We start from the raw sequence: 23,064 nt of genomic DNA, 5'->3' as shown, positions 1-23,064 counted from the left end.
AGTTTGGCTGCCAGGGGAGCCACAGGGCACGGTGGTGGTCACCCGCTGCAGTTTGGAGACCACGTGGCATTTAGGTAACAAATACTAGGCCGAAAGGGAGGAATGAAGGGTGGGGCGGGGGAACCAAGGCCACTGGAATTTATTTCCAAGAAAGGCAGGGTATTCAGGTAACGCCCACAAACTAAATGCGTGGCTCAATGTACATACAAATAAAAATAAAAATAGAAAGCTGCCCCGTCTCCTGTAATGTGGCAAGACATTTTAAACGTACACAATTTTAAGCCAAACTGACCCATAAACATGGTTTTGTCCATCCAGTAAATAATAAGAACAAAGTCACAGAAACAGGAGGAAAAAGAGAAGTGGGCGTGGGTGCCAGCTGACAAGGGAAGGGGGTGGGTAACTGGAAGCCAGCTGGGGAGTCCTCCTTACCCGGTGCTTCGGGCCCATGGAGATATTTTCACACCAAGGACTAAGAGTTCCTGATGAAGCTTCATGTATTAGGCTTTAGCTGCTGCAGATAATTGAAGGTGGAAGACGATGACAATATTTTCTCAGTTTTCCATTGGCGAAACTGAGGCTCTTGGACTCTAAGTGACATTCACCATAGACTGACGTACTCGGCCCAGTAGTTTTCTGTTTGTTTGTGTTAGATCTATTTTATTTATTTAAAAGGCTGAGCAACACAGAGATAGAAAGAGAGCATCCATCTGCTCATTCACAAACCAAATGCCCACAACAGACAGGTCTGGGCCAGGCTGAAACCCATTTGAGTTTCCCATGTGGGTGCAAGGGCCCAAGCACGTGGGCCATCTTCCACTGCTTTCCCAGGCGCATTAGCAGGGAGCTAAGAATGGGAAGTGGAGCAGCTGGAGCTAGAGCCAGAGGTGTATTATGGGATGACAGCATGGCAAGCAGTGGCTTAACCCACTGCCTTACAATGCCAGCCCTAGTCCAGTATTATTGCCCTATGCTAAGTCACATGAGATTACAAATTGGTTTCCGTAGTGTAGTGGTTATCACGTTCACCTCACACATGAGATTACAAACATCCCTGGCCTCTACCCATAAGGTGCCAGGAGAGACCATCAAAGAAGTCTGCACACACGGCCAGATGTTCCTGAGGGGGCGAAATCCTGCCTGGTTGGAAACCATTGCTGCAGATAAAGTCTCCCTTGGAGAAGGAGGCGTGAAGTACCAGCTGGGAGCAAAAATCCCGGGTTTCATTTGTGCATCTAACTCTGAGGCCATAGGCAGGTCACTTAATCTCTGTCCATTTTCCCCAGCGGCAATATGGGGTGCCCAACAGGACCAAACTCTAAGAGGTTAACACACACAAATGAAAGTGCGATGTCATTTATCAACCCCTTCCTGCCATAAATGTTGGAAATCGACAGAAACTACAACAATACTCTGTCAAGAGCCTAAGAGGCCTCCCCACAGCCAGCCCCACTCTGCAGTCTCTGGAATGTGCCTCTACAGAGGTGCTTCTCTCTCCGTTATACTTGACTGTTTACTGCCACCTTCCCTGTGACTCTGGGAGTCCCTAAAGCCTAAACCCATTTTTTTTTTAATCTCTGCATTTCCAGCACTTGGTTTATGTGGGCCTTTAATCAATGGCTTTTCAATGGACACCTCAGATGCCCAGCTATCTATTATGTTTTAAGATGCATTGAAATGATCAATATTAACAAATCAATAGATTTTCCTCAAAGATCTTGAATTCTTAAGAATCCCATGAGGATGCTGTTACATTATAAAAAACCTTCTCTCATTGACTCATTTTCATCTGTATTGTATGACTGGAAAGACACTAGTGCTAACACTCCTCAGGTCTTAACATGGCTCTAAGAAAAGTCACAACCAAACCCCAGGAGAACTCCCTTTGAGTTCCACCTCCCCACCTCAAACGCAAGCCTAGGGAATAACTTTTTGTGCCTACTCTGAAGTTTCCTAGATTAAGAGGGATAATTACGCATTACAGGCTTCCCTGAGAAGGGTAATGGAGATGGTGAGAAGGGACCTAAAACTGCGCTATACAAATTACGGTTGAAGGAACTCTGAGAGGGAAATGCTGAAGAGAACACCCAGGGAGCAAGTCTGGACGCCCCCACTACTGAAATAACTACGAGCAGGAAGGTTTGGATCCAGAGAGGAACAGGCTGGGTCGAGGGTGCACTTCTTCTAAGGGGGCTTGAGCAGGGGTCACTTGAAGATCAGTGGGCAGGAATAAAGCTCTGTGTGGTTTTATGAACTGATGACTTCTGTCCCTCCAACTTGGATATTCTCAGTGCTCTTTATGGAAAAGCCCAGGTATTTGGGCATCATGTCTGAAGGTACCGAAAATGGACAAATCAATGACATTAAACATTTCTTCTTGACTGAAAGACGCCTCTCCTGGCCTGTAGGCATTAGATGTCATCACCACTTTCAACTCCAGGATTTGGAGAAATTCATTACACAGATTCTCAAAGGGGTAAGTAAAAAACAAGAATATCCTTAACTACGTATATTTTCATTGTGTTTTGCATTTCAAAAGCTTGGGAGGATTTGGATTGCATCCAAAGTGAAAAACTAAAAATAGGTAAACTGAAAAACAGGAGCCAGAAATGAATTAGTTAATAGAGGGAAAGTGGCTGATCCATTCCCACACTCCTTTAAGATAAGAGTAGGTGTGACACTAAAGTATAACTTGTCTTCTAACCTGTTTGACTTGATTTGGGAACCCTGTGATTCAGAAGGTGAAGCAGTCAGTAAACACAAGAATTAAAATTGTCAGAACTACTGACATTTTCCTACAGATGGAATAATTATATGGGCAGAAACTGAAGCACACATTAGTTAAAATGGTCGTAAAACTCTACAGAACTAAGAAGGAATTGAGACCTTTGAAATCCTCAAGGCGATAGCTAGTATGGGTCAATACATAGACATTCAGCCAGATTTTCTACTTATTGCACAACAGTTAGGCCTACACGACAAGGAACAAGCTTTTGTGATCCAGAAGTTTCATTCATCTAATCAGGATGATATCATTGGCCATTGTTTTTATGAGAAAGGTAAATGAAATAGAAAAACAAGTTTGTCATCCTACTGAAAGACTAGCTTAGGAAGAAAGGAGTATTTAAGAGTCAAGTCTTCCACTCTTCACTTTCCTCCTACGTGCAAACAAAGCCAGGTCCTTCTTACTGCCTTGACTCTGTCTACCTCCCACCCACTGCCCCATGCCCCTGAAGGAGGAATCCTCTGCAAAACACAGGAAGAGTGCTAAAAAATGAAATTACCCAGGCTTAGTCTTGAACTTAGACACCATGGGAAGAAGACGCTTTCCAGTTTGTGTGTGTGAGGCCTGGGAATCCGTGAGTGCCTAAAGAGAATACTCTGGTCACAAGGGCATGTCCATTGAGAAGATACTATGGAAACTACAGTGGCTATTGGGTTCCTATCAGTATTGCTTCTGATCCTGGTCTACATCACACTGCAATCAACTAACTTTGACCTCTTCTCACCTCCATTTTCAAAGTATTCAGAAGTGATTATTTCCCAGGTCACTTTGGTACACTTCGGTCACCTTCGAAGTGCTGTCTTGAGAGTTTGATGATAGGACTATGATGAGCAAGACAGTTACCCAAAATGAACAATCCTTCAGAAAATAAAGCTTAAAGACTGGCATAGAAATGTGAAGAAAGCTACATTGATGAGAAGCACATTGAAAGAAAGCTCTTCTAGTGTTATTAAACAAATCTGTGCTCACAATGCTAAAATATGGAGGCAAGAAAAAAGACAACTGAAAATCCACCTGCAGAGGCAGATCTCAATGCTGACAACCAAGAGACCGATAATAAGCAGGGGTACATTAGCCAGCGACAATCGCAGAAATTTTTAAATGGTATCATAAGGTAAGAGAGATTCAGGTTCCTAAAGTGAATGGATCAAATAAAGGGAAAAAAAAAAAAAAGAACTGGTCTCTGTTTCCTGACAGGTTGAGCAGAGAACCACACAATCCCCAAGGGTAGTACAAAGGATAAGGCCCAAGAGAGAAAGGACCAGACTGGGAAGAGAACAAAGTGTTTTTCTCATTCTCTAAGACCTCCGCAGAGTCAGAGCTTAGAAAGGCAGCAGAAGCTCAACAGCTTTACCGAAACCTAAGAGGACTGAATTGAGAGACAGGGGTGGTGGAGCACTTTTCTCCCAGTGACTCCTTAATTTGCATGATGGAGTAACACGTGCCTGGGGCAGCACAGCCCACAGGACTGGGGAGGGTTCAGAATCACTGCTGGCAAGCACACCCAAGCTCTCTCTCTGTCCTCTGATTGCAAACAGGGGAAAGCTCTGGCTGAGGACTCACAGCTCAGCCTGACGGAACGCCATCCCTGGGAGAAGAGTGAGACCAGCTGCCAGAAAAGGCAATGGCTACCTTCCAGGGCTGGGAAGCATTACCCGACAGGCAGGAGACCGCTGAGAGATCCAGAGATGAGTGTGCCTGTCCATACAAAGCAGCTGTCCGGAAGGTCGGTCAGGGAACCGGGTGGAGCACCAGCACCTAACAGCCAGCCAGCAAGTGATGGAGCACGCAGTGACACGGGGCCACCAATGCCTCCATCAGCATCAGGACGGCTAATGCCCATCTGGCCTTAATCACACTGCTTGCCACATGCTCAAGGTAGTCTTCCCACGAGCCCTTGACCTCCAAAGGATCAGACATTGCTCTGCTGAACTCTGCTCCTGAGAACTCCTCCAAGAAAGGGTTCTCCCAGTATGACAACATCCAAAGCCATCTGTTTATGGACCAATCTATCTGCCGTAGAGGAAGGGCTCTTTGGGGAGACGGGCTGCATCTCATCTGAAAATCCCAGTACCACTGTGAGGATGAATGTGAAGACAAGGCGAAAAGGCCCGACGAGACACAGAAAGGACTGCAGGTGGAGGCAGTGGCCAGGGGCAAGAAGGGAGTAAGGATGGATTGGCTCAGGGTTGGAAAGCTATGTCATGCCCAACTTGGGGTTGCAAGCCTGACGTTTTAAAACCCGGGCCCATGTGTGTTTTATAACAACAGCTTTTCTGTCTATTCCTATTTGAGTTTCGTGGGTCCATGAACCCTTTCCATTATCTATGAACATTCTACCTATTAGGCAGCTCTATTGTGTCAGATTTCAAAACCTTGGAAAATAGAGACCAAGCATACATAACTAATTGTATGGGCTTGACATCTACACCTACTTACATAGGACACTCTAAATGCTTTTTGATGGCAAGTGAACCTCGGTTACTAATTACTCTGTTAGACTCTCAGTAGGGAGTTAGCTTCCAAGGACATGGCGCTTCTTGATCCAGAAGCTCGGGTCTAAGGTACATCATTTTTCATGCACCTCCTGAGCACGAATTACAGTGCAATTATAAGAAGTGTCAACTTGGTTTAAGTGGGGCAGTGTGGCTATATTTAGCCCCTTAGTCGCTGACACCAAGCCCTTACTGTAAGATAAGATTAAGGTTAATTTATCAGATCTTCTTTTCTTGAATATTTTTCCAAGTCAGACTTCTAAAGCTATGGAAAATTCTCCCATTAAAATGAGAACTTGAGGGGCCAGTGCTGTGGCGCAGTGGGTTAATGCCCTGGCCTTAAGTGCTGGCATACCATATGGGCGCTGGTTCTAGTCCCAGCTGCTCTTCTTCCAATCCGGCTCTCTGCTATGGCCTGGGAAAGAAGTAGAAGACAGCCCAAGTCCTTGGGCCCCTGGCACACATGTGGGAGACTGGGAAGAAGCTCCCGGCTCCTGGGTCAGAACGGCGCAGCTCCAGCCATTGCGGCCATCTGGGGAGTGAACCAGTGGATGGAAGACTCTCTCTCTCTGTCTCTACCTCTCTCTGTAAATCTGCCTTTCAAATAAATAAAGTAAATCTTTTAAAAAAAATGAGAACTTGGAGGGGCTGGCACTGTAGTGTAGTGGGTAAAGCCGCCACCTACTGTGCTAGCATCCCATATGGGCGCCAGTTTGAGTCCCGACTGCTCTACTTCTGATCCAGCTCTCTGCTAAGGCCTGGGAAAGCAGTAGAAGATGGCCCAAGACCTTGGGCCCTGCACCCACATGGAAGACCCAGAAAAATCCCCTGGCTCCTGGCTTTGGATCAGTGCAGCTCTGGCCATTGCAGCCATCTGGAGAGTGAACCAGTGGATGAAAGACCTCACTCTCTGTTTCTCTCTCTGCCTTTCTGTACCTCTGCCTTTCAAATAAATTTTAAAAAAATGAGAAGTAGGAATTGTCGTCAAAGTACAGTACAGGGAACATATTCAGATAGAGGCAGAAACTACATGCTCTCTCACAATCAGAATTTCATTCTGTTGATAAGGCTGAGTCAAATTATTATACACATCAGAGGTACTATGGGAATGAGGAATGCATGAAATCGCCAAGCCAAAAAGCTCTCAATCAACCTCACTATGTTATATTGTTCTTAAACCAATAAGGATTCTTTAAAGATGTACTAATTTATAGAAAAATAAAGTCAGACAAGAAAAGTACGTATTCTGAGTTTTTATCATAAACACATCACAGCCAGACAGCAGGCCTAAGTGTCGGTGTTTTCTTACAAGGAAGGTGATTATAGACTCACAACATCACACTAGATAGTCCAAAAGAGCTGGGAAGAAGATTTTTCATCACAAGAAAGCGACAAAAGTTTGGATAATGGATAACCTAAGTATCTCGAGTTGATAAATATGCACTGTACAAATGTACCAAAACCTCACTATTCCAATAAAAATGTACAATTATCTGTCAAATTTTTAAAATAAAAATGAAAAATAAATTATATATCACAAAACATTGAAATGCACGCATTCAAGGAATATTCACAAAGTTCATAAAAACTGCGTATCATGAAAAATTATGCATGGATTTCATGTCTTTTGTACCACAATAAATGTATATTTTAATTCTATTTTTCCATCAGATTTTTTAAGTTCTTTCATATATGCATGTGTGTGTGTGTGTATAAGCAAACATATAAATATTATATATATACATATATTTGAAATATAATTCCACATCCTGGAATTTACACAAAGAATATAATCAAGTATGCATATAAAGATTTATGGATGTAGAAAATAATTTCATAATTCCTCATAACAGCATAACACTGGGTGGAAAACAAAGGTACAAGACAAAAGCAATTGTGAATAAATGCTGAATTAGTCATGAACAAATTTTAGAAAACCAATGAAGATCATCCCAGTAAGGGAAAGATAACCAGGTTCTATAGTGAGGAATTTAAGAATACCTCCCTTTATAGGGCAGGAGGGAGTTTGCAGATGTGATGTTAAGGACCTTGCGATGGGGAGAGTGCCCTAGGCTATCCAGCTGGACCTTAAATGTAATCACAAAAATCCCTAACCCTGAGGAACAGGGCAATTTGAAGAACACAGCGAGCTGTTGTTGAAATGGAACGCTAAGCTGCCGGGTTTGGAAATGAAGGAAGGGACCGAGAGACAAGGAATGGCATCTCCCAGGTGGACAAGGGGAGGACACAGATCTCACCTTGGCGCTTCCAGGGGGAGATCAGCTCAAAGGACGCCCTGACTTCAGCAGGGTGAAACTGATCTTGGACTTTTGATCTCTCAAACTCTAGTAGAATAAACTAATGTTGTCTTAAGACACTCAGTTTGTCAGAATGTACTACAACAGTAATTTGTTAGAGTAGACATAGGAAATGAAATTAGTGATGTTTTCAAAAGAAATATGTAATGGCAAAGGTACCTGACGCTGTGTTTTGAAAAACAGAGCTCTATGGCCGTCAGTGTTTAGAAGGTTATACATGGGGTATACCTGGTGGCACAGCAGGTTAAGCCTCCACGTGGGAAGCCTGCAAGCCCTATCAGGTGTGGGTTCCAGTCCTAGCTGCTCCCCTCCTGACGCAGCTCCCTCTTGCTGAACCTTGGAAGCAGGGGATGATGGCTCAAGTACTTAAATTCCTGACACTAACATGGAATTATTCCAGGACTGAGTTTCTGGTTCCTGGCTTCAGCCTGATCAACCACCAGCTCTTGCAGCCATTTGGGAAGTGACCCAGTGGATGGAAGGTACCCTCTACCTGGTCTGCCTTCCAAATAAATAAATTTAAAAGAAGGTTACACATACGTGATCGCTTATAAACTAAAAAGATGGAAATATTTTAATGCAAGTCCATAAATGTGGGATGATTGATTTCATTCCTCTTTACACTTTTATATTTTTTTAGGTTAAATTATTTTTAATTAAAAAAACTTTAATTTCTAAGAGCCAACATTTGACACTCTTGTTACCACATCCTGAAAGTTTAAGTTCCTGAGAATTTCAGAGTACTTTAAAGAGTTTTCAAACTTAACTTGCAAACATGCATTTGCACTCTGACATTCTCAGAAATACTGATAGCTATTTTTTTTGACAAACAAAATAAAATGCATATGTAAGAGCTCTATGAGCCTTGGAAACAAAAACTAAAATTACTTAAAAAAATCTTTCCAACTCTCAGGAATTTTATAATATCAAGATGAAAAATATCTGTTTTCTAGACATAAATTCTCATCTGTCTATGGCGACTGGGGCAAATGGGTATTTTCAAAGCTGACTGGGTTATAAATCCAAACAATGCCTTCTTTCTGGCTGAACAGATGCATTATTATTTGCAGATTGGTGTGGCTGTGCATTTATGTGAGCAGTTTTGAATTCCAGACCTGCCTCCCTGCATTGTATCATAAACTTTTTTCTTTCCGTGCTCAGAAAATCAGTAGTCAAAGTAAGCTTGCTTAGTATCCAGCTATGTATACATTAAAAAAAAAAAATTCCTCCTCCCAAAGAATTAAGTAGCTGTAATTAGGGATTAGTTCCTCTTACCCCCAATCCATATGAGCATGCTTATTATTGTCCATTATGCAAGATAATTCAGATTTTATTGTCTTCTCCTGCCAGCCATACATTCTTTAAACCAATGTGATATCCTATATTTTACAGAAATACAACCATATTAAAGTCCATGGTGATCAAAACACTTTTCAAAAACCATTAGTTGTCTTAGTCGTTAATAAGAACTACTACAGCGGGCAGTCAGGTCCAGCTGTATAGTGACAGATGGGTGATGGATGAAGACCTATCAATGTAACATAAGAATTACCTTGGGAAACGAAGGAAATACAGAATTGTAAAGAAATCTAACACACCATGGAGACAAGACGAGCAGGGCCAGATGACATGTGCGCAGCAGAGATAGAAAATTGAAGAGAACGGAGCAAATCGTATTTAAAAGTGGCAGAAAAACACCCTAGTCTGAAAAATGGAAGTAAATTGGGTAAAAGTTTTCAATATGTATAAAATGATAAAAAGAACAATAGTCTCATGTTTTCACTCCACTGCCCACATCCCAGGTACAGCTTCCGTTATCTCTTGCCTGGACTAACAGTGTCTTCCTGTTTCTCACTGCTTCCTTTGCCCCTGTGAAACCTGTCCTCCCAAAACCACCCAGCTCCAACATGTCACTCTTCCCCAGAACAATGTTCAGTGGCTCCCCACTGGTCAGTCTAGCGCAGCACTTCTCCAAGTCCAGCTTCTGTCTTGGTTACCACGGAGTCATCTGGAATACTTGTTAAAAATGTATGCTTATTTGGCGGCTGGCGCTATGGTACAGTGGGTAAAGCCACCACCTGCAGTGCTGGCATCCCATATGGGTGCCGGTTCAAGTCCCCTCTGCTCCACTTCTGATCCAGCTCTCTGTATGTCCTGTGAAAGCGGTGGAAGATGACTCAAGGGCTTGGGCCCCTGCATGGGAGACCCAGACGTGAAGAAGCTCCCAGCTTCAGATCAGCCCAACTCCAGTCGTTGTGGCCATCTGGGGAGTGAACAAGTGGATGGAAGACCTCTCTCTCTGTCTCTGTCTCTCTGTAACTCTGCCTTTCAAATAAATTAATAAGTCTTTAAAAAAAAAAAAGTGCATATTTGAGTGGTCTACTCTACAACTGATTCAGCAATCCTGGGGGTAAAGCCCAGGGATCCACAATCTATTAAAATGCCCAGGTGATCCTTATGTACATTCAAGTTTGAGATACACTTCACAAGAAAACTAAAATCTCCTCAAATGATACACCTTATGATGCAGGCCCCTGTTATCACTCTTCCTTGTCCCTTGACAAATGTTCTCACATGGTCTATGTTCCCAGAGCAGTAAACATTGTTCTTGTTTGAGGGGCCAGCACTGTGGCATAGTGGGTAGTCGCTGCCTACAACGCTGGCATTCCATATGCATGCCGGTTCATGTTCCAACCGCTCTGCTTCCGATCCAGCTCCCCGCAAACACGCCTGGGAAAGCAGTGGATGTGGGAGATTCTCATGTTTTTGCTCCACTGCCCACATCCATGTGGAAACATAGAGGAGGCTCCTGGCTCCTGCTTTTGGCCTGGCCCAGCCCCAGCAACTACAACCCTCTGAAGCTTGAACCAGGATATGAAAGATCTTCCTCTCTCTCTGTAATTCTGACTTTCAAAGTTAATAAATACATCTTTAAAAAATGTACTTGGGGGTCTGGCTCCATAATACAGCGGGTTAAAGCCTTGGCCTGAAGCGCCGGCATCCCATATGGGCGCCAGCTCTAGTCCCAGCTGCTCCTCTTCCAGTCCAGTTCTCTGCTCTGACCTGGGATAGCAGTGGAAAATGGCCCAAGTCCTTGGGCCCCTGCACCTGCGTGGGAGACCCGGTACACGCTCCTGGCTTCGGATTGGCACAGCTCTGGCCATTGCGGCCAATTAGGGAGTGAACCAGCAGATGGAAGACCTCTCTCTCTGTCTCTACCTCTCTCTGTAACTCTGTCTTTCAAATAAATAAATAAATCTTATAAAAAATGTACTTGGGGGTGGCGTGGTGTAGCAGGTTAAGCTTTCACCTGCAGTGCTAGCATCCCATATGGGTGATACTTCAAGTCCCAGCTGCTCTACTTCTTATCCAGCTCCCTGCTAAAGCACCCAGGAAAACAGTAGAATATGGCCCAAGTGCTCAGGTCCCTGCACCCGTGTGGGAGACGCCAAAGAAGCTCCTGGCTTTTGGCTTCAGATCGGCCCATCTTCAGCTGTTGTGGCCATTTGGGGAGTGAACCAGCAGACGGAAGACCTCTCCCTCTGCATCTCCCTCTATCAGTAACTCTGCCTCTCAAATAAATAAATAAATCTTTAAAAATGTACCTGCTAGAAATACTGAATTATGGTGCCCTCCCAGACACAGTCCGCTCTGCCAGCCTCGTGACTTTTGCACATCCTGTTCCCTGTTGCTAGAACTCCCAGCTCCTCTGCTTGGAAAACGTCTGTTCATCTTTCAAGTGTAAGCTCTAAGGGTCCCTGCTGCAGCAAAGTTGACCTGACTCCTTCCTGTAGACGTGAGTGGCTTTTCTCCTGGCTCCGCAGTGCATTGGATGCCTATGCGTGCCTCATTCTAGCCTAGCACAGTTATGTGACTATAAGCCCACCTCCCCACTAGGCTCTAAGCTCTGCAGGCACAAGGATGGCTTCTCAAAATACATAATAGGTAATCAGCAGAATGGATGTGTGCAAACACATTATTTCTAAGGTTGTTTAAAAGAAAATACACAAGCCTGTGTTTTCCTATTTATCTAATTTCTTCACAGAAGCCTGAAGGGGATACTTCAAAAACGAGGTTGCCTTTTGTCAACTGGTTGGATGTTTTCCTTGGAAAGCACTGCCACTGTGGACAATCTTCCTAACAAGTAGTACAAAGAACAACAAAAGTGCAAGTCTACGGCAAAGGTGTTTTGCCTAGTGGTTATAGCGCCTGAGCCCCATATTGGAGGATCTGGGTTTGATTCCTGGCTCCCGTTGCTGAATACAGCTAACCTGGTGCCTACAAGGCAGCAGTGAGTCCCAGCCATCCAGGTAGGAGGCCTGGATCATGTTCCTGGCTCCTGGCTTCAGCCCACTATGGGCATTTGGGGAGTGAACCAATGTGTTCCTTGTCTCTGCCTCTGCTTCTGTCTCTCTGTGTGTCTCTCTGCCTCTCAAACAAATTAAAGAAAAAGTTTAAGCCTATGATATTTACGCATATTTTAGAAATTAAGAAATGAATCAAAAACTACTATTAGCATTCTCCTTTCTTTCACAATAAATATGGTTGAATTACTGTATTATATTGTCTCCCCTGAGAGGATGGATAAAAACAGGAACTCGGGCAGGGTGACCTTTCTCCAAGGCTAGAAACTCAATCTTGCTGGGAACATGATCAACACATACAACCCAGAGCAGAGAACAGATGAGAATTCAGAATGCCACTTAAACAGTGCTCACAACCTGCAATCTGGGGCTCCCACTGCATGGCCCACGGTTCCACTGCCATGGCCAAAGCTTCCAATCTATTTAGGAGGAGTTCTGGGGGGTGAACAGACCTGAGATGGACTGATCTGTGTGATGCTTGACATGAGTCTCCTTGGTCAGTTTCCACTCCTGCCACGCCTCCCCCTCGGGCCAATGCCCATCCTCACATCTTGTTCTTGCTCTTACTTCGTAAGTCAGCCAATCCCAACTAAAGTTTTAAAGAACGAATGCTTCTGATGATCATGTCAAGGATGTGTCCCGCCAGCTGGGTTTATGTATTAGAAGAAATTGAAAGCTTTAGAGAAATATACAAGGCACAGGTGTTGGGGAGCATGTATCCATCAGGACAGAGGTTGGATGAGGCTACCAGTGAGGAACCGGGGGCGGGCTTCCGCAGGAGCAGTGGCCATCACTTCATCTCCCCAGATCTCTTCCTCAGAGAAACACAGACGTGGAGATGCAGGACACGGAAAAGGCTCTCAGTCCCTGAGGTGGGGACCACTGTCGCTTCCATTTTCCTTACAGTCAGTACAGGTAGATGACCTATTTCCTAATTGTTCTACCACCAGAAATGATTATTGTGAAGAATTACATAATAGCACAGAAAAATGTCACATAAAAAACGGAAAAGCTGTAACTGTGTTATGATTACAATCACATAAATCATGTATGAATGCAGGAAAAGGCTTGTAGGTATCACAAGAAGCTGAAAACAGTCTCTTCTAGGTGACGTGCTGGTTTATTTCGGATACTGTTTTAATATATGTTAATATAAAGGTAGGGGCCAGTGCTGTGGTGCAGTGGTTTAAAGCCCTGGCCTGAAGCGTTGGCATCCCATATGGGTGCCTGTTCTAGTCTTGGCTGCTCCTCTTCTGATCCAGTTCTCTGCTATGGCCTGGGAAAGCAAGTTCTTGGGCCCCTGCACCTGCGTGGGAGACTGGGAAGAAGCTCCTGGCTCCTGGTTTCATATCGGCACAGCCCTGGCCATTGCAGCCAATTGGGGAGTGAACCAGTGGATGGAAGACCTCTCTCTCTGTATCTCTACCTGTCTCTGTAACTCTGTCTTTCAAATAAATAAAATAAATCTTTCAAAAAAAAAAAAAAGGATGGTATTGCATTTCTATTTTTTGCTTTTTTCTTTTCTTTCTTTTCTCTTTTTTGAGACACAGAGATAGAGAGACAGAGAACGAGTTCCCACCTGCCACTTCACTCCCCAAATGGCTGCAATGACAAGGACGTGGACAGGCTGAAGCTGGTAACTCAATCCAGGTTCTCATGGGTGAAAAAGACTCAACTATATGAGCCATCGCCTGCTGCCTCCTAGGCTCTCATCAGGAAGCCAGAAGCTCAAATCAGGAACTGGAGCCAGAAATAGAAACCAGGCAGTCCTACGTGGGGCACAGGAGCATCCTAGCTGGCAGGTGAACTCCTGCTTCATATATATGCTATATTTTAGCAGTTACTTCCTGGTCTTTAGAAACTCACTCCATGATTGTATCAATTCGCCCTGCCGCCCTCATCTTCCCTGAAGCAACTCCAGCCGCCTGCAAAAAAACACACAGAAAGAAGAGCAGGTGGCCCAGGCTGGCCTTGGCGTGGGCCCAGGCAGGGGCAATCTTCAACTGTTCAAAAACACTAAACTGTTAAGTTGCCAGGGTCTCAAAGATACACATAATTGTTGCTTAGCATCTTGACTGGCACCAGAGACGGTCAAAGTTCTTTTCTCCCCTTTCAAATGAATCCTTTCTTCTATTTATTCATCCTAAATGTCTAGTTCTACAGCTCTTAAAAACATCACTGCAGAACTCCTGGCTTAGAAAGATGGGTCTTGCAGACGTGCAACAGGTCAGCGAGATGCCAGGCATCTGCAGGGTATGGAATAGTCCATTTTCTGTTACTGTAACAAAATACCCGAGGCTGGGTGCTTTATAAAGGAAAGAGGAGTATTCAGCAGTTCCTACTCTGCTCCGGTGAGGCCTTCGGGCTGCATGACAGCATGGTTGATGGCGACCTCAGGAGCACATGTGAGAGCAGAGATCCCAGGGAAGGGCAGGAAGCAAGTGCCATTCAGGGAGCCAAGGCTCTTGCAGGAACTACCCAGGGTCCCACAGGAACTACAAGAATTCCTTCTGAGACCATGGGACACCCAAATGACCGAACCATTTTCTACTGGCTCTCCCTGACCCCAGCCAACATCATCTGACTGAGGACTAAGCCCCAGGCATAGAAACAAACCCTTGGGGGGCATACTCACACCATATCTGATCCAAGCAAGTGCCTGCAACTGAAGTATTGCTGCTTTCGGTTCTGTTGGGGTGTGGAGACTGGCGACTGCAATGGAGGGCTCTGGCCCAGTCCCCCACATCACAAAGGCTATTTCAGGTGTGTTTTAAGGACAGGCGAGTAAGGAGAATTCTAGCTGAGTCTAGTGCCCATCTGTCCACATGTGAGCAGCATCTGTCTGGGCTACACTCATCAGTGAACGTCAAGTTTCCAAACAAGGACAATGGTTGAAGAAAAGGGAAATAGGAGCCATGCTGTGAATTAGCAAATGGTTTTTCAACTAATACATTTCTGCGTTGTTCTCCCAGGGACAGGTAGGAAACAATGAGCAGATGAACGTACCAGCCAGTGAGGTTTTATACCCACCCCATATGGATCAGAAGGATGTCTTGTGCCCAAGTCTCTCTAATACCCTCTTTCTCCCAACCCTCTTTTTCCTCCAGGTAGACTAGGGGATAACTGCCTCTTTGAATGGGGTGGTAATTTAAGGCCCTGTGTTTCAGAGTCATTAGGTTTTGAGAAGCTTTTACTGAAACAGTTGTGAGCCATGCTTATTTTATTTTTTTTTTAACCAAAGCCTCAGCATTCCAGGAGGCAATAACGAAATTCATAAAAACCTGCTATTCTGTGAGAAATAGTCCGGTGCATAAAACAGTCATATTGATTTCCCCAATGAAATCACATCTAATCTTCCTGTCAGATTCTGGGAATCTCCAGAATAGATTCATACCTGGAAGTTTACAAGTCCCCGTAAGTAACTTCAGAGAAAGGCTCAGAGAGAAATACAGCCAGGAAAACATCATCAACTGAGAGACAAAGTAGGCTTATGATCAACTTCAAAACCAAATAGTTTTCAAGACATAGAAAATGGTTCTTAAAAGGGGTGAGGGGACCACCTAAGGCATGAGTAATAGAACTGCGCTGATCATTTCATCAAGTGAAATTTGTATGTTAACTTCTGGCCACACTGAATCTTCCACCGAAACTATCGGCAATCGGCAAACTCTGTCTAAATGTCCCTTCCTTTGTGTCTCCCTGTGAACCTGTGAGAGCTTGCCGGGAATCACACAAATGTCCTCAGGTGGAGTTTAAGAAGAAAGCTGCAAAAGCAAAACGCTCAGCTCATTTATGTAAGAGGATTCTTCAAAAGCTTCATGGACAATGCATAGTATGAAAAAAACTATGCATGGATTTCAAAAAATGCCGCATCAAAATAAGCTTTTTGATTTCACATTTTCATGAATTTTTTTTGAAGCACCCTTGTTTAGCTGGTCTCTGAGTAATCTGGCAATGCTCACAGATTTTTAAAACTGATGAAGATGAACCATAGAATAAAAATATCATTTAAAACACGGAGATTCAAGAGAGATGGTCTAACATTCTTAGTATTTTAATGGAAACAGTATGTATCATTTTACTTATTCTAGAAAAAACATTTTCCTCTTCCTTGGCTGAAAAAAATTTTGGCCTACTGTGACTGTTTTTGATTGTAGACTCTTGGGAACTCTTAAAAAGTTTATCTGAAATTACATTTCTTTCCCTATGGGAGCTGCTTTCAAAATGCCAGTGGGGAAAAAAATAATGCTTCACCATATAAAATATTCAATGATATGTCACAGGACTCTGCTGCTTGGCCAGTGTGGGTTCTGAAGACGCCCACATGCTGGCGATGCCACTGGGCCTCCACTCCCAATACCACAGCCAGTGCCCAGCCTGCTGGAGGAGACACTAGGCCAACACACACATCAGTGAGACAGGGAAAGCGCCTCCTGGTCGCTAACTGAGCAAAACCACTCTGAAGTGCAATACCGCCCCTGCTTTGAAGCCTTGTGAGGGTAACTGGCTTGCTAAATAAGGAACCTAAGGCAGATGATGAACAGGGAGGTGCCAGGAGAGGCGGGCGCTGTTTAGAGTACTTCTGAGGGGCTGGTGTGAAGCTAGGGGCCCCGCATCCCATTCAAGTATCCGGGTTCAAGCACTGGGCAACATCAGCTTAGGAGGCAGCGGGTGAGGGCTCAATCACTTGTGTCCTGGGGTCTCACACGGGAGACCAAGGTGAGTTTCAGGCTCTTGATTTCAACCTGACCCAGCCAAGGGCTGGTAGCAGCACTCAGGGAGGGAACCAGTAGAAGACAGACCTCTGTCTGTCTGTCTCTGTCTCTTTGCCTTTCAAATAAATGAAACTAAATAAATTAGAAACTGAAAGTTCTGCTGAGAATCTAAGAGAAGCAGCAGATCCCGGGCCATTTAAGAACATTAAGGTGTTAGAAACTATCAGGCCCCTGGAAGTCCCACTTGACATATTGTCTAACATTTTAAAATGCTCCGTATCCCACAGTAGCCCACATTAAACTTTCGTCCCTGTAAAACAAGCTGTATTTTATATTTTTGCTTCACATCTCAGCAATTCTCACACATACTTGGGATTCTTCCATAAAGTGCAAGGATCCAAAATAGAAATTGTTTTCAAACATTAGCATTCTTGCGAATGTGAAATTTAACAATTAAATTGATATACTGTGTTTACAAGTATCTTATTTCCCCCCAATAAAGCTATACGCCAAAGCCTGATTTGAGATATTAAAGTGTGAAAAGTGTATGTTCACTTAGATGAAACCCAGTGCAAATTTTGATTCTACAATTTCCTTTTTGCATTTTGCAACCAAAATCTCTCTGTGTAGACTCAAGCTTTTCAAAATTCTGTGACTGTCTTTTCAAGCTTGGGAAACAGAGCGTGTGAAAAAGGATCATTCCATGCTTATGAGCATGGATTCTGGAGCCACTGCCCAGACCTGTGGCCACACCAAAAGGACTTACTGGCTCTGTTGTCTTGGGTATGTTATCTCAACTGCAGGTGCCTACAGCTTTCTAGTCTGTAAAATGAGAATAATCATACTTACCTCACAGGTTGCTGTGAGGATTATGTGAGTATCTTTTAAGTGTTTAGCCCAGTGCCTGGCATTACAGAAGTGTCAGTCATGCCATTGTTACTTCACATGGAATGGGTAAGATGGCTCTGGAACACTCACTCACTCCTGTCAGCAAAGCTGCTCTCCACTTGCCGGACCTCAAATTTTAAGCTGATGTTGGCCGGTGTAAAATCCTAGACAGTATCCTTAATTCAGCCTTTTCCTTCCCAAGGAGAAGAGCAGGCAGGATCCCAACATACAGAACTCAGTGCTAACTCTTCCAGGTTAAAGGTCAACTACGAGGATCAGAGTTGGAGGTGCGAACACCTTCTCCCTCTCAGGAGTGACTATTAGGGTCACTTCCCTCTAGTGGCCAGTATATGAAATTACAACTTTTCAGCCAACTAATTCTTCAGGTCTGTTTCAAACAGAAATACTTCAGAAGATGGTAAACTTAAGGTACATGTCAAGTTTAAGACAGTGCAGAGTAGAATAACAAATCTCAGTTTTTTTAAAAAATAAGACGAATTATAAATTTGCACAGTCTCATAAATTATTAACCTCAGCTTCACAAAAGAGCAATTTAATTAAATGTAACTTCACTGTAAGTATTTAATACTCCCTTCAGTGCCCTCTAAGTATAGTCATTGTAATCCACATGATAAATAGCCTTTTGTTTCCCTAGCTTTTTAATGGATGGGGCTCATTAGTTTACATAATCATCCCTAAAACTAGGACAGTGTTCCACTGTCGCTCCACAGTAAAATATTAATCCTACCAAACCAAATATTTGACATGATCTGTTGGGCTTGGAGTATTTTCCTTAAACCATTAACTTCCCAGGGTTCTGGTGAGACAAAAAATGACACAGAGAAAGAAAAATACCACATTTTAACCAGCTCTGTTACATGTGGGATATACTACAAAGGGAACTGGATTTTCTTTAAGAGTATCAAAATTATTTTTTAGCAGTTTACGCCCTAAACTACTGTAGCCACTCAGGCGTCCAGCTCTTGTGAAAAAGATTATGATTTTAAAACACATAGCACATGAATCATCAGCACACACTATGTGCTATATACTAATGAAGGAAGGTTACACCGAGTCAACTGTGAAACTGTGACTCATTTTTCATTTGTAAATTCATTTAGGAAGGCTAGAAAATGCTACCCACCAGACACAGAAGATCTCCCTAAAACAACGCTCTCATTCCTTTCACAGAAACTTTATATACAAATATACACACATTTGACTTAAAAAAAATCTCCAAGAAAATATGCCCATTAAAGAGTATATTTTGGCTGGCGCCACAGCTCACTAGGCTAATCCTCCACCTGTGGCGCCAGCACCCCAGGTTCTAGTCCTGGTCGGGGCACTGGATTCTGTCCCGGTTGCCCCTCTTCCAAGCCAGCTCTCTGCTATGGCCCGGGAGTGCAGTGGAGGATGGCCCAAGTCCTTGGGCTGTGCACCCGCATGGGAGACCAGGAGAAGCACCTGGCTCCTGGCTTTGGATCAACACGGTACACCGGCCACAGTGGTTATTGGGGGATGAACCAATGGAAAAGGAAGACCTTTCTTTCTGTCTCTCTCTCTCTCTCTCTCTCTCTCACTGTCCACCCTGCCTGTCAAAAAAAAAAAAAAAAAAAAGAGTATATTTTCGGAGCTGACACTGTGGGGTAGTGGGTAAAGCTGCTGCCTGCAGTGCCAGCATCCCATATGGAGGCCGGTTTGAGTCTCGGCTGCTCCACTTCTGATCCAGCTCTTTGCTGTGGCCTGGGAAAGCAGTGGAAGATGGCCCAAGTCCCTGGGCCCTGCACCTGTGTTGGAGACCCAGAAGAAGCTCCTGGCTCCTGACCTTGGATCAGCACAGCTCCAGCTGCTGTGGCCATTTAGGGGGTGAACCAATAGATGGAAGACCTCTCTCTCTTTCTCCCTCTCTCTCTTCCTCTGTCTCGCTGTAACTCTGCCTTTCAAATAAATAAATAAATTTTGTTTTTTTAAAAGTACATTTTATTCTTTCATGCTATAAAATACACAAACATCAAAGAATATCTGCTCTAGCATATGCAGTACCACAAAGAATCTAATAAATCTACATAATGTCATGCTCATTTGAGATAGTGAGAGGTGTGTGTGACATTACACGCATGCATGTGCATATCTGTGTAATACAAAACACAGACAGTGTTAGGGGAGAATATGAGTTTCAGACAGGTCTCATTTGAGGTGGTGGCAAGTCACCTACAGGGTGACAGTCTCTTGGCATTGGACGTGCAGGACTAAGAAATGAACCGGAGGAGGCCAGCGCCGCGGCTCACTAGGCTAATCCTCCGCCTAGCGGCGCCGGCACCCCAGGTTCTAGTCCCGGTCGGGGCACCGGATTCTGTCCCGGTTGCCCCTCTTCCAGGCCAGCTCTCTGCTGTGGCCCAGGAGTGCAGTGGAGGATGGCCCAGGTGCTTGGGCCCTGCACCCCATGGGAGACCAGGAGAAGTACCTGGCTCCTGCCATCAGATCAGCACGGTGTGCCGGCCACGGCGGCCATTGGAAGGTGAACGAACAGCAAAAAGGAAGACCTTTCTCTCTGTCTCTCTCTCTCACTGTCCACTCTGCCTGTCAAAAAAAAAAAAAAAGAAAAAAGAAAAAAAAATGAACCGGGGGAAAGGTAACCATGTTTGTAAATGCCCTTTCCGTTGCAAAGATCAGCTATCTCTGTTCAACAATCTAGGCGGTGAGTGTTTACCCTAGCTGCTAAAATGCCTGTGTCCTGTATCAGAGAACCCGGCTTTGGTACCTGGATCTGGCTCCTGACTCCAATTTCCTGCTAATGCAGACCCTGGGAGGCAGCAGTAACAGCTCAAGTAGTTGGGCTCCTGCCAGTCACGAGAGAGCAGTGGATCCACTTCCTGGCCCTCAGCTTCAGCCGGCCCAGTTCTGGCTGTTGCGGGCATTTGGGGAGTAAACAAGTGGATGAGACATTTCTCTTTCTCAAATGAATGAAAGAACAAACGAACCACCAACTAAAACCTATGGACCTCTACTGCCTGCAAAAATAAAGCCCCCCTTGGTCTCAGTCTCCCTCTCTGGCCTCAGCACTTAACCTGGCTTCCCTCCCTGTCCCCACCTTGTGTCACCAGGCACCACGGTCCTACACCTGTCACCCCAGCACCTGCTCTCAGACAATGCAGCCTTGGTCTGCTGTGCCCTGTGCTCTGCCGCGTCTCCCTGCTAGTGCTCTCTTGTTCCTGGGCGACAACTTTTCACCCTTCTACATCCTGTTGAAATGGAATCAGACAGAATGAATCCTCTCTCCTCTGACCCATTATTACATTACAGCTAACTGTTTTCATGTCTATCTCCCCCAAGGGAAGGTCGCGGGCCATCCATCTCAGTAGCGCAGGCTCTACTGTGTGATCATTATTGGCAATCGATGCATGTTGGGAGGATAAACGAGGGGTGCACACAAAGGTGGCTTCAATCTTTTCTAGAAGGATGCGAGAAGGAACCCACACTCACGAGTGAAGCTGGGATGTCTGGTGTTGCCCTACTACTTCCAGCACTTCCACAGGGATGCGCAATGCACAGCCGATTATTTCAACTCAGCGACACAGGAGGGGACCTCACACATGAAAGGCATTTTCACCCACTCTGCCCTTGTTTCTGGCCCCTTCTCCATCCCACCCACCCTTACCACGCCTACCCAACTCTTCCTCTTCCTCCGAGCCACGTCTCCTATGTTACCTGCTCTGCAGACTTTCTCTGCTACACAGGCACACATGGGCAGGCTCTGAGTTGAAGGAAAATCACTCCAGTCCTACTACTCAGATAAGGCTGGCACTTACAGATCAGCCTGATGTGCTATAAGGAAAGGAAAGACATCAAGAAGAACAGTTAGCAGGTATCAAGGACCAAGAGCCCTAACATGCCCACGAAGAAACTCTAGGGACCCCAAGCTGTTGGTGTCACAGGAGCCTTCGACCTTGCCAAGCGTTGCTTCTAGCAGCTACATTCTACCTTCCACTCACCTGCCTCGCTCCAAACCCCTCCGCCTGAAAATGCCTCTCATTCCACGGGCTGTGACTGGATGGCATCGCCCTTCCAGTGTCACCGGACAAAGGGGACCACGGCCCTGCTTGAAAGTCTTCTTTGCTTCGTTTCTGTAAAGCCCCTCAGCTGGTCCTTCTCTCAGCCCAGCCACGTCTCCTGCAGCTCTCCATCTCCCATTTCCATGTGTAGCCTCTCAGGAATCTGTGCTGGAGTGCCTTCTCTCTGGTTCACTTCATGCATCCCCCGGCCTCATACGCCAGCCACTTGCCAAGATGCTCTTCTTTCCCTCACTGTTCTAGACCAGGGACAAAGCTCATTCACGGCCTTCTGTGTTCGTGGAGAGGAGGAGACATCTCAGAGTACGAAGAGGAGACATCTCACTGACGAAGGCCTCCCAAACTCCATCTGCCCATCGGTTTTACTGGATCTCACTCACAATGCTACCAGGGAACAGAAACTGAGCGCTGTTGACATCCCGTCGCCTTCTCGGGAGGAAAGCACACACAGTTAGCGAGCGCCTAAGAGGAGCTCACAGACAGCAAGAGGTGGAACGTGAAGCCGCGAACCTCCTCCCATGAGGTGAATTCAGCCGCCTGGTCCACGGGGTACCCACACGGAGCTTCCTGAATAAAAATGCCACGGAGATGCTGTGTGCTTATGAGAAGCTCCAAGACGCTGATGAATGGGGCACATTCCTTGATACATATTTTAGTGTCCTTTAAATGGGTATTAAAACTGAAGCTAACTAGACAGCGAACCCTGGGTGACTGGAGAAATTAATCACCAGTGAAAGGGCACGGCTCCAGCAGCGGCTGTAGGCTGGCAAGCTCCTCTGAGCAAACTGCAGATGGGCACTTTAACGAGGGAGGAAACAGGAGCTAACATCACTGTAGCCAAGTCCGTTCCTCCAGGAGGGAAAGCCCATTAGCTGATGTGCTGATATGCTCCGCCAAACTAGCAGCCAGGGAGAGCAAAAGGCTGTCAGTGCGAGAGGCCGCTACTGAGCCAAGACAGCCCAGGGTTGGGGCTTAAGCTGCAATGACATTCTCAAAAGGATCATGCATTCGGTTTTTAATGCCAGTTCTTTAAGTGACTTTTATTGATGCCTTTCTTTTTTTATGTAGGACTTGATAGTTCTCCCTGAGCACCAATAGGAGAGTCTTAGAGATTGTCACGGTGGCTTCAGACAATACACACGCTATGAGAAACAATGAAAATGCCTTGTCATCCTTAAGTACTCTTTAACAGCATAGGTTGCCTACGTCAATGAGTTGTCAGCGGCCAGACACACGTGTGTCACTGGACTACATCGCTAAGTAACCCTCGGCACCAAGCGAGATGCTTTACCAAACCTCGCTGGGCTCCACTCCAGCCTCCCAACGTGAAGGGAAATGAAGAGATCGAGACCAGCACATACGTCGCACACAGTGCAGCTCACGGGTCAGCAAAGGACGATACTGAGGATGTCAGTGGAAAAAGACCCAT

At 45.1% G+C, this 23,064-nt stretch overlaps 1 protein-coding gene across 13 annotated transcripts in view; it reads right to left on the bottom strand.

The window, feature by feature from the left end:
* The window catches only part of MAST4 (microtubule associated serine/threonine kinase family member 4), a 623,464-nt gene that overhangs the window by 176,085 nt on the left and 424,315 nt on the right, over nucleotides 1–23,064 (bottom strand). The window lies entirely within an intron of this gene.

This window comes from Oryctolagus cuniculus, chromosome 14 (genome assembly GCF_051225735.1).
Source record: "Oryctolagus cuniculus isolate XC-2025 breed Fujian yellow rabbit chromosome 14, ASM5122573v1, whole genome shotgun sequence".
NCBI classification, from domain to species: domain Eukaryota; kingdom Metazoa; phylum Chordata; class Mammalia; order Lagomorpha; family Leporidae; genus Oryctolagus; species Oryctolagus cuniculus.
The sequence above is the reverse complement of the archived record's forward strand: the minus strand, read 5'-3'. Positions and strand labels throughout refer to the sequence as shown.